The sequence below is a fragment of the Oncorhynchus kisutch genome, linkage group LG2, assembly GCF_002021735.2.
Source record: "Oncorhynchus kisutch isolate 150728-3 linkage group LG2, Okis_V2, whole genome shotgun sequence".
Taxonomy (NCBI): Eukaryota; Metazoa; Chordata; class Actinopteri; order Salmoniformes; family Salmonidae; genus Oncorhynchus; species Oncorhynchus kisutch.
In genome coordinates this window covers 41,597,546-41,609,659 of record NC_034175.2, presented here as the reverse complement: position 1 = coordinate 41,609,659, position 12,114 = coordinate 41,597,546, and the positions used below count along the sequence as shown (strand labels likewise).

Sequence of the window (12,114 nt, the reverse complement as noted above, 5' to 3'; positions counted from 1 at the left end):
GTCTACTTCGCCAAACGGGTGATGATTTAACAAGCACATTCACAAAAAAAAGCACTGTCTTTTTATGACTTCAAGCCTATCAACTCCCGAGATTAGGCTGGTGTAACTGATGTGAAATGGCTAGCTAGTTAGCGGAGTGCGCGCTAATAGCGTTTCAATCGGTGTTGTCACTCGCTCTGAGACCTTAAAGTAGTTGTTCCTCTTGCTCTGCAAGGGCCACGGCTTTTGTGGAGCGATGGGTACGATGGTTCGAGGGTGGCTGTTGTCGATGTTTCCCTGGTTCGAGCCCAGGGAGGGGCGAGGAGAGGGACGGAAGCTATACTGTTACACTGGCAATACTATAGTGCCTATAAGAACATCCAATAGTCAAAGTTATATGAAATACAAATGGTATAGAGAGAAATAGTCCTATAATTCCTATAATAACTACAACCTAAAACTTCTTACCTGGGAATATTGAAGACTCTTCTTAAAATGAACCACCAGCTTTCATTTGTTCGCATGTTCTGAGCAAGGTACTTAAACATTTGCTTTTTTACATGGCACATATTGCACTTCTACTTTCTTCTCCAACACTTTGTTTTTGCATTATTTAAACCAAATTGAACATGTTTCATTATTATTTGAGGCTAAATTGATTTTATTGATGTATTATATTAAGTTAAAATAAAAGTGTTCATTCAGTATTGTTGTAATTGTCATTATTACAAATAAATAAATACAAATATTAATCGGTATCGCCCTTTTTTGCTCCTCCAATAATTGGTATCGGCGTTGACCTCTATTGCATACTAAATCTTGCATAGTTTGTTTTGTTTCGGTATGGCACATTGAAAGTGTATAATATTGCACTGATTCAATTCCCACAGTAGAGCGATATGTTGACAGTGTTTAATAAAGGGGAAAACTAGAAAGTTGAGTGAAGTTCAACCTCGTTCTTCTCTGCGCAGCTGACATTTCCTCTGCACCGTCCGAGGGGAGTTGTGCGCGCTTGCAGCTTAGAGGGAACATTGGCCATAACACAGCAATTTAACCTTCCATTTCTCTCTGCAGCTTTCTAAATACTTAACACGTTTTTTTTTTATCAATAACAGCTGTTTCATCAGGAGGTAAAGTTAAAACACATACACATTTGGTTGCACTCACACAGGCTTGGAGTCTCATACAGTATTGTAGCCCACTGAGGGTTTTTATGAGAGTCCTTTCATGAATGAATTATTACCATGTCAGTTCGATGGAATGCCTCATTGAGTCAAATGTGTTAATTAAATGGTGCAATCATAAAACTTTTGGCAGACCCAAATAATTGTGGTTTCTAAACTGGATGTTCTCAGTGAGCTAATGAGGTCACTGAAATTTCACAGGGTCGTACAGTAGCTTTGTTTGCTTGCACATTCTCTCTCTTCTCTCTGCCTGAGCTGCTCTCCTGTTCAGAAACCAAATCCTCCAGCAATCTAGCAAGGCAACTCAATATGCATCTGTCATTCTGTAACATTTTAATTGATGCTGAGAGGGAAGCAGGGCAATTAAATGGTGGTGTTAAAAGAGCTAAGGCGAGCGATACATACAAACTGCTTTGAACCCTTGAGAAATTGTACATGCAATTACACAATGCCTTGTACCCTATAGGCTAGATACTGGTGAATGTAATAGCCTGTGTACAATTTGAAGATTAGACCTAGCCATTGTCAGCTGAACTGAGCAGATCATAGCAACAAGAACCAAGGATGAAATGATGATATATTGTTAGCTTCCTATTATTAACTGTGAGAGAATCCTTTGACAGACAAATAATAATGTATAGTTACACTACATGACCAAAAGTATGTGGACAGCTGTTCATAGAAGATCTCATTCCAAAATCATTGGCCACTCTTCTGGGAAGGCTGTATTTAACCAGGAAAAGCCCATTTACACCCAGCCTATTTTTCAATGGAGACCTGGCCAAGAAGGCAGTGACAATCAACAGATTACAGAATTAAATATACAACCATTTTTTTATTTTACCTTTATTTTACTAGGCAAGTCAGTTAAGAACAAATTTTTATTTTCAATGACAGCCTAGGAACAGTGGATTAACTGCCTGTTCAGGGGCAGAACGACAGATTTGTACCTTGTCAGCTCGGGGATTTGAACTTGCAACCTTCCGTTTACTAGTCCAACGCTCTAACCACTAGGCTACCCTGCCACCCCAACAAGATGATTCAGCCTTAAAAAAAAGCATTTACTCTCTGTAACAGAGTATCCCATCAATATTTTAAAATTAATTCAGTGGCACTCACATATCTAGATGAAGCATGGACAGTAGACTATTCCATGCCTCTGGTGCACAAGACGAGAAGGCAGCCTTGCCTAATACTGGAAATGTCCTGGGGTCTTTAAGTAGCAACCACCTAACAGACCTGGTATGGTAACTGCTGGTGGTGAAGGAGACCAGATTACAGAGATAAAGAGGGGGTTTCCCTAAAATGGCATTGTATTTATACACATACAAATGTAAGATAAATCTGAATAAAACACAAGACCCCTTTTGCAAACAGAGGATGGGAGTGTGATTACACATTATTAATTTTCTGTTTGAAACAAACAAACAAAAAACATCCCACTCAACTTCAAGCCTATGGAGGGTGGACTGACAACTAGATGTCGACCGATTATGATTTTTTCAAAGCCGGTACCGATTATTGGAGGACCCCAAAAAAAGCAGATCGGACGATTTTTTAAATGTATTTGTAATAATGACAATTACAACAATAGTGAATGAACACTTTTATTTTAACTTAATATAGTACATCAATAAAATAAATTTAGCCTCAAAAAAATTATGAAACATGTTCAATTTGGTTTACATAATGCAAAAACAAAGTGTTGGAGAAGAAAGTAAAAGTGCAATATGTGCCATGTAAGAAAGCTAACGTTTAAGTTCCATGCACAGAACATGAGAACATATGAAAGCTGGTGGTTCCTTTTAACATGAGTCTTCAATATTCCCAGGTAAGAAGTTTTAGGTTGTAGTTATTATCGGATTTATAGGACTATTTCTCTCTATACCACTTGTATTTCATATACCTTTGACTATTGGATGTTCTTATAGGCACTTTAGTATTGCCAGTGTAACAGTATAGCTTCCGTACCTCTCCTCACTCCTAACTGGGGTCGAACCAGAAACACAACGACAACAGCCACCCTCGAAGCAGCATTACCCATGCAGAGCAAGGGGAATAACTACTCCAAGTCTCAGAGCGAGTGACCTTTGAAATGCTATTAGCGCGCACCTCGCTAAATAGCTAGCCATTTCACATCATATCGTTACACCAGCCTAATCTCGGGAGTTGATAGGCTTGAAGTCATAAACAGCAGAGCTGCTGGCAAAACACACAAAAGTGCAGTTTGAATGAATGCTTATGAGCATGCTGGTGCCGACCAACACTCAGTTATGCTGCTCTATCAAATCATAGACTTAATTATAACATAATAACACACAGAAATGCGAGCCTTAGGTCCTTAATATGGTAGAATCAGGAAACTATCATCTCGATAAACAAGATGTTTATTCATTCAGTGAAATACGGAACCGTTCCATATTTTATCTAACGGGTGGCATCCATCAGTCTAAATATTCCTGTTACATTGCACAACCTTCAATGTTATGTCATAATTACGTAAAATTCTGGCAAATTAGTTCGCAATGAGCCAGGCGGCCCAAACTGTTGCATATACCCAGACTCTGTGTGCAATGAACGCAAGAGAAGTGACCATTTCACCTGGTTAATATTGCCTGTTAACCTGGATTTCTTTTTGCTGAATATGCAGGTTTAAAAATATATACTTCTGTGTATTGATTTTAAGAAAGGCATTGGTGTTTATGGTTAGGTACACGTTGGAGCAACGACAGTCCTTTTTCACGAATGCGCACTGCATCGATTATATGCAACGCAGGACACGCTAGATAAACTAGTAATATCATCAACCATGTGTAGTTATAACTAGTGATTATGATTGATGTTAGACTAGTTAACCGTAAGGTTGCAAGATTGAATCCCTGAAGTGACGAGGTATAAATCTGTCGTTCTGTATAAATCTGTCGTTCTACAAGGCAGTTAACCCACCGTTCCTAGGCTGTCATTGCAAATAAGAATGTGTTCTTAACTGACTTGCCTAGTTAAATAAAGATGAAATAAAGGTGTAGTAAAACTTTTTTTTTTTTTTTAAATAGGCATCCAAAATTACCAATTTCCGATTGTTATGAAAACTTGAAATCGGCCCTAGTTAATCGACCATTCCGATTAATCGGTCGACCTCTACTGACAACCCTCTGCCACATTTGTTATTGGTGTCAACTAGAGCTGGCACAATTACTGTATAACCCACGATTATGGAGGAAGACAGTCATGAAAATAAATAACCGTTTAAAACAAAAATAATAATATATATATATTTTTTAAACAGTTGACTGAAGACGGGATTTGTGAGGACATGTATTATTTATTACATTATTAGCCCAGAAAATCTTAAGTGTTTTTACATACAGCTGGGAAAAATTGTTGGATATAAGAGCAGTGTCAACTTATCAGCACTACGACCAGGAATACGACTTTCTCGAAGCGGACCATTTCTTCGTACCACACAGGGCATTTGAACTGATCCCAGAGGCCAACCCAAAACAACGCCGCCGGAGGAGAGGGAGTCAGAGAGGTCGTCTAGTCAGACTTAGGAGGCGCGCACACCCCCAACGCATCCGAGTATATTACTCGCTAATGTCCAATCCCTCGATAACAAAGTTGACAAGATCAGGGCAAGAATTGCTTTCCAGAGAAACATCAGGGGTTGTAACATTATGTTTCATGGAAACATGGCTCTGTCGGGATATGCTGTCGGAATCGGTACAGCCACCTGGATTTTCAGTGCATCGCGCCGACAGGAATAAACATCTCTCTGAGGAGAAGAAGGGCAGGGGTGTATGTTTCATAATTAATGACTTATGGTGTAATTGTAACAACATACAACTTATCAGTGGTGTGGGGGCTGTGCTTTGGCAAAGTGGGTGGGGTAATATCCTGCCTATCTGGCCCTGTCCGGGGGTATCATTGGATGGGGCCACAGTGTCTCCTGACCCCTCCTGTCTCAGCCTCCAGTATTTATGCTGCAGTAGTTTATGCTTGCTTGTTTATTTTTGCTTGCTGTTTGGGGTTTTAGGATGGGTTTCTGTACAGCACTTTGAGATATCTGTAACGGCGTTCTTCGTTTGTTGTAAGAGAGTCGGACCGAAATGCAGCGTGGTGGTTAATCATGATCATTAATGAAGAAAAACGGAACGATACATGAAATAACTGATAAATACATAACAACAAACGGAACGTGAAACCTAATTACAGCCTATCTGGTGAAACTACACAGAGACAGGAACAATCACCCACGAAATACAAAGTGAAACTCAGGCTACCTAAATACGGTTCCCAATCCGAGACAACGAGAATCACCTGACTCTGATCGAGAACCGCCTCAGGCAGCCAAGCCTATACTAGACACACCCCTAATCAACCACAATCCCAATGCCTACAAAAAACCCCATAAGACAATACAATAACCCCATGTCACACCCTGGCCTGAACAAATAATTAAAGAAAACACAAAATACTAAGACCAAGGCGTGACAATATCAGCTGATGTAAGAAGGGCTATATAAATCAATTTGATTTGATTTGATACAGGAACTCAAGTCCTTTTGTTCACCAGACCTAGAATTCCTCACAATCAAATGCTGACTGTATTATCTCCCAAGATAATTATCTTTGGTTATTGTCACAGCAGTGTATATCCCCTCTAAAGCCGATACCACGACGGCCCTCAAGGAACTTCCCTGGACTTTATGCAAACTGGAAACCATAGATCCTGAGGCTGCATTTATTGTAGCTGGGCATTTTAACAAAGTCAATTTGAGGAAAAGGTTACCTAAATTCTATGAACATATTGGCTGTAGCACTCACGCTGGAAAAACACTGGACCATTGTTAGTCTAACTTCTGGGATGCATACAAGGGTCTCCCCTGCCCTCCTTTCGGCAAATCTGACTACGACTCCATTTTGCTCCTCCCTTCCTATAGGCAGAAACTCAAACAGGAAGCACCCGTGCTAAGGACTATTCAACACTGGTCTGACCAATCGGAATCCACGCTTTAAGGTTGTTTTGAGCAGGCGGACTGGGATATGTTCCGGGTAGCCTCCGAGAATATTATATACAGTGTACACCGAAATGGTCACTGAGTTTATCAAGAAGTGTATAGGAGATGTTGTACAAACTGTGACTATTAGAACCTACCCTAACCAGAAACTGTGGATAGATTGCAGCATTCACACAAAACTGAAAGCACGAACCACCACATTTAAACATGGCAAGGTGAAGTGAATATGGCAGAATACAAACTGAGTAGTCTTTCCCTCTGCATGGCAAGCAAACAGGCAAAACGTCAATATCGAGACAAAGTGGAGTCGCAATTCAACGGCTCAGACATGAGACGTATGTGGCAGTGTTTACAGAAAATCACGGACTACAAAAGGAAAACCAGCCACGTTGCGGACACCCACGTCTTGCTGACAGACAAGGTAAACACGTTCTTTGACCACTTTGAGGATAGCAGTGCCACCGACGCGGCCAGCTACCAAGGACTGTGGACTCTCCTTCTCCTTGGCCGACATTAATAAAACATTTAAACGTGTTAACCCTCTCAAGGCTGCCGGCTCAGACAGCATGCCTAGCCGCGTCCTAAGAGCATGCGCAGACCAGCTGGCTGGTGTGTTTACGGACATATTCAATCTCTACCTATCTCAGTCTGCTGTCCCCACATGCTTCAAAATAGCCACCATTGTTCCTGTACCCAAGAACGCAAAGGTAACTGAACTAAATGACTATCGTCCTGTAGCACTCACTTCTGTCATCATGATGTGCTTTGAGAGACTAGTCAAGGATCATATCACCTCCACCTTACCTGTCACCCTAGACCCACTTCAATTTGTTTACCGCCCCAATAGGTCCACAGACGATGAATTCGCCATCACACTGCACACTGCCCTATCCTATCTGGACAAGAGGAATACCTATGTAAGAATGCTGTTCATTGACTATAGCTCAGCATTCAACACCACAGTACCTTCCAAGCTCATCATTAAGCTTGAGGCCCTGGATCTCAACTCCGCCCTGTGCAATTGGGTCCTGAACTTCCTGACGGGCCGCCCCCAGGTGGTGAAGGTTGGAAACAACATCTCCACTTTGCTCATCCTCAACACTGGGGCCCCACAAGGGTGCGTGCTCAGCCCCCTCCTGTACTCCCTGTTCATCCATGACTGCGTGGCCATGCACACCTCCAACTCAATCATTAAGTTTGCAGACGACACAACAGTATTAGTGTTGATTACCAACAACGACGAGACAGCCTACAGGGAGGTGAGGACTCTCGGAATGTGGTGTCAGGAAAATAACCTCTCACTCAACGTCAACAAAACAAAGGGGATGATCGTAGACTTCAGGAAACAGCAGAAGGAGCACCCCCCTATCCACATCGACGGTAGAGCAGTGGAGAAGGTGAAAAGTTTTAAGTTCCTCGGGGGTGCACATCACTGACAAACACAAACGGTCCAGCCACACAGACAGTGCCTCTTCAACCTCAGGCTTGTCACCTAAAACCATCACAAACCTTTACAGTTGAGAGCATCCTGTCGGGCTGTATCACCGCCTGGTACGGCAACTGCACCACCCACAACTGCAGGGCTCTCCAGAGGTGTTGCAGTCTGCACAACGCATCATCTGTACCTGCCCTCCAGGACACCTACAACACCTGATGTCACCGGAAGGCCAAAAAGATCATCAAGGACAACAACCATCCGAGCCACTGCCTGTTCACACCACTATCATCTAGATGGCAAGGTCAGTACAGGTGCATCAAAGCTGGGACCAAGAGACTGCAGCTTCTATCTCAAGGCCATCAGACCGTTAAACAGCCATCACCAGCACAGAGAGGCTGCTACCTATATACAGACTTAAAATCATTGGCCACTTTAATAAATGGAACACTAGTCACTTTAATAATGCCACTTTAACAATGTTTACATATCTTGCATTACGTACAGTTTATACTGTATTCTATACTATCTATTGCATATGCCTATGCCACTCTGAAATTGCTCATCCATATATTTATACATTCTTATAAATATATAGGCTCAAGCATTTCACTACACTCACAATAACATCTGCTAACCATGTGTACGTGACCAATAACAATTGATTTGATTTGAGTCTGTTTCTGCAGTAACATGCATGCTTCTCACCTTGATGAAACTTTGTTGCTCCTTGCTGAAACAAGCAAGGTGTTGTAGCAAAGGAGTCTTCGGTTGCCTAGGCAACACCCCCCACAATGCAGCAGCAGCACATATAGAAATAGAATGAATAGAACTGGCTTGGAACCTGCAACCCTGGTAATTTAACTGGTAAACTCATGGGTACACTCGCAGTGAGAGGAGAAAATGTGCTATTCTAACAGTTATTATGGTCATTTGGCTGACCGTCAACCAAAATTCCATGACCATCACAGCCCTAGTGTCAACCCATATCTTTACACCGGCATTAGCGCACAACCAGGTTCACGGAGAATCCTTCCAATAACATTTCATTTTACAAAACCAACTCACACGGAGAGCTCTGAAAACAAACAGCACACTTTCCCTGTTTTTGCGACACAAAACAATTCTGGTGAACAATTTTCTGGTAATGAGGGTCCTTTAAACCCAATGAAACTCTTCATGTCAGTAGACATTCAATATTGCTGCTTCTTACTGGAAAAATGTGCCACATAATGTGGTAGAATAATTTGCTACATAATGTGGACAGTGTTTGGACATCCTGGCCTGAACACTGTCAGGTCAGTGGCTCCATTGACTCTCTCCTCACCCCCAAATTGTCTCCTTGGTTCCACTCCCTTGTTACTGGGTAACTGGCTATGAACCATGGGAACCAGGTTCTCTACTGTGACTACAGACCTCCTCGGCACTTTAAAGGCTACATACAGTAACTTTGCAAATGACTTATAACATTTGTTTTCTTCAGATAAACTATTATGACAGTGCACACTTCAGTCCAGTCATCACAAGCAAGCACCTGTCAGCTGCAGTCAGTCACCTGTTGTGGAGCTGGAAATATTTTTAAGCTTTGATGTCATGATTGTGAAATGGATAATAGGCTAACTCTAAAGGTTATGGATATAGAAATGTTTAATAGAGAAGAGACAAGCTTTTACCTTATCATATGTAAGGTCAACTGAACTGTAGTGACTAAGAAGGTCACAACAACCAAATGGTTTGAATTCATCTGAACTTTGTGTCAGACTCAAAGCACTTTCCAGGTAGCCTACCATCACAAAGTTCAGTGAGGACATGCTATGTTCATTCAATAAATCTGCCCCTTTTCATCAAAATGGAAACAGACCTTTCAGCATGAAGAACGTTTCAGAAAGAACTACAATAACTTTTTAAAGCATCTGAGGTTTACATGAGTTCCAAAAAGCAAGGAAGTGTCTTATGTAAACACAGAACAAACTTACTTCAACATGACTCAAACCAAGGGTGAGCAAGTATACTGCATATGGGTTGGGTCTTGACTAGAGGTCGACCGATTAATCGGAATGGCCGATTAATTATGGCTGATTTCAAGTTTTCATAACAATCGGAAATCTGTATTTTTGGGCGCCGATTTGCCGATTTAAAAAAATATATAATAATTTATACCTTTATTTAACTAGGCAAGTCAGTTAAGAACATATTCTTATTTTCAATGACGGCCTAGGAACGGTGGGTTAACTGCCTTGTTCAGGTGCAGAACGACAGATTTTCACCTTGTCAGCTCGGGGGATGCAATCTTGCAAACTTACAGTTAACTAGTCCAACACAATAACGACCTGCCTCTCTCTCGTTGCACTCCACAAGGAGACTGCCTGTTACGCAAATGCAGTAATCCAAGGTAAGTTGCTAGCTAGCATTAAATGTATCTTATAAAAAACAATCAATCATAATCACTAGTTAACTACACATGGTTGATGATATTACTAGATATTATCTAGCGTGTCCTGCGTTGCATATAATCTGACTGAGCATACAAGCATACAAGTATCTAAGTATCTGACTGAGCGGTGGTAGGCAGAAGCAGGCGCGTAAACATTCATTCAAACAGCACTTGTGTGCATTTTGCCAGCAGCTCTTCGTAGTGCGTCAACCATTGCGCTGTTTATGAATTCAATTTGATCAACTCCCGAGATGAGGCTCTAGTAACCGAAGTGAAATGGCTAGCTAGTTAGCGCACGCTAATTGTCGTTGTGTTGCTGGTTCGAGCCCAGGGAGGAGCGAGGAGAGGGACGGAAGCTATACTGTTACACTGGCAATACTAAAGTGCCTATAAGTACATCCAATAGTCAAAGGTTAATGAAATACAAATGGTATAGAGGGAAATAGTCCTATAATTCCTATAATAACTACAACCTGAAATGTCTTACCTGGGAATATTGAAGACTCGTGTTAAAAGGAATCACTAGCTTTCATATGTTCTCATGTTCTGAGCAAGGAACTGAAACGTTAGCTTTCTTACATAGCACATATTGCACTTTTACTTTCTTCTCCAACACTTTGTTTTTGCATTATTTAAACCAAATTGAACATGTTTCATTATTTACTTGAGGCTAAATTGATTTTATTGATGTATTATATTAAGTTAAAATAAGTGTTGATTCAGTATTGTTATAATTGCCATTATTACAAATTGCAAAAAAAATTTAATCGGCCGATTAATCGGTGTCGGCTTTTTTGGCCCTCCAATAATCGGTATTGGTGTTGAAAAATCATAATCGGTCGACCTCTAGTCTTGACTTCAAAACCACCACCTCATATACATTTCAAGCATCAAACAAGACCACATTACTATGTAATAAACTATTTCTGATCCATTAAAAACAGGATATCATTTTAGCACTTGACATTACAGAATATAATGAAGTGCAATAGCATTGTTAATGGTATGGTAACAAGTTAGTTTCTCACAATAAACACGGGAATAACCCACATAAACCTACTTGGTTTTATTATAGAGGTGTAACAACACAAGAACAGTATGGTAAAATGGAAGGTTTTGAGAATAGGGTTAAAAAGGGGTGGGATACCTGTTATTCTAGTTACTATGGCACACAGTGTGTGGTGTTTTACATTTAAAAAAATATAATTCGTCTATACTGTACTTAAATTAATTGGTATCTGGTCAAATAATGGTTTTCGTTGTGTGTAACTTACGTGTTACTATACCATTACATGTTATTCCTAGTAGTAGCAAAGCCAACAGCTGTTGTTTTTTTTGTCTCTTGTAGGAATGCATTGCTGACAGTTTACACATTTCCCAAGCACGCCAAAATGAGCGGCAATTTCAGCGTGAGACTATAAAATCAAATAAGGACAACCGGATTTAGTTCAGCAAGGTTCTGAGTGGCCTGATAACAGCGACAAACCCTGACAAATTGCACAGCTAACGTTTTTGAACATACGTTTAAGCTATGGTTGGACTCAATAGAAATGTCTAAAGATTTTAGTTAAGACTTAACAGTTTGACTTAAAGCTCGAGCTGTCAACGAGCGCACTTTCACAAGAACCTCCCCTCACACTTTGCTCAACAAATAATTGATTTTAAAGTGAGGCCCTATCGCTCACTATTAAACACACTTCCCGCATAATAGCAATAGACATGTTTATTTAACGCTCTGTTTCTTTCTTCAATGTGAACTCACAGCGCTTCCAGTCAAACACGTTTCCAACGTATTCATCCTCCTTGCTAACTCTTCCTCCACTAGACAGCCTGAGAAAAGCCGAAACTAAACTCTCCAAATAGCTCGCTAAGTTAGTCTACTTTCTCTCCTCAAACCTAACTAAACACAGTCCAAGCTGTACTTGATAGTTTCTCTAAAGACGAACACACTGAACTTGAGTCAAAATATTTACCTGGGAAATGTCATGGATATCTCAGTAGGAAAAGTTTTCCAACGGCTTAACTCCACATGAATCCTCTGATGGACCAAAGGTACTGCGCGAG

At 40.8% G+C, this 12,114-nt stretch overlaps 1 protein-coding gene across 4 annotated transcripts in view; it reads right to left on the bottom strand.

Moving 5' to 3' along the window:
* Window positions 1–12,114, bottom strand: part of LOC109866085 (protein TANC1) — a 267,888-nt gene extending 255,774 nt beyond the window's left edge. For 3 of the 4 annotated variants that reach the window (XM_031794469.1, XM_020454642.2, XM_031794474.1), the window contains exon 1: window positions 12,024–12,102. The gene's annotated coding sequence lies outside the window, so the exon portion shown is untranslated. Of the gene's footprint in view, window positions 1–12,023 lie in introns of all 4 variants that reach the window. The other variant, XM_031794472.1, reaches the window with a different exon arrangement.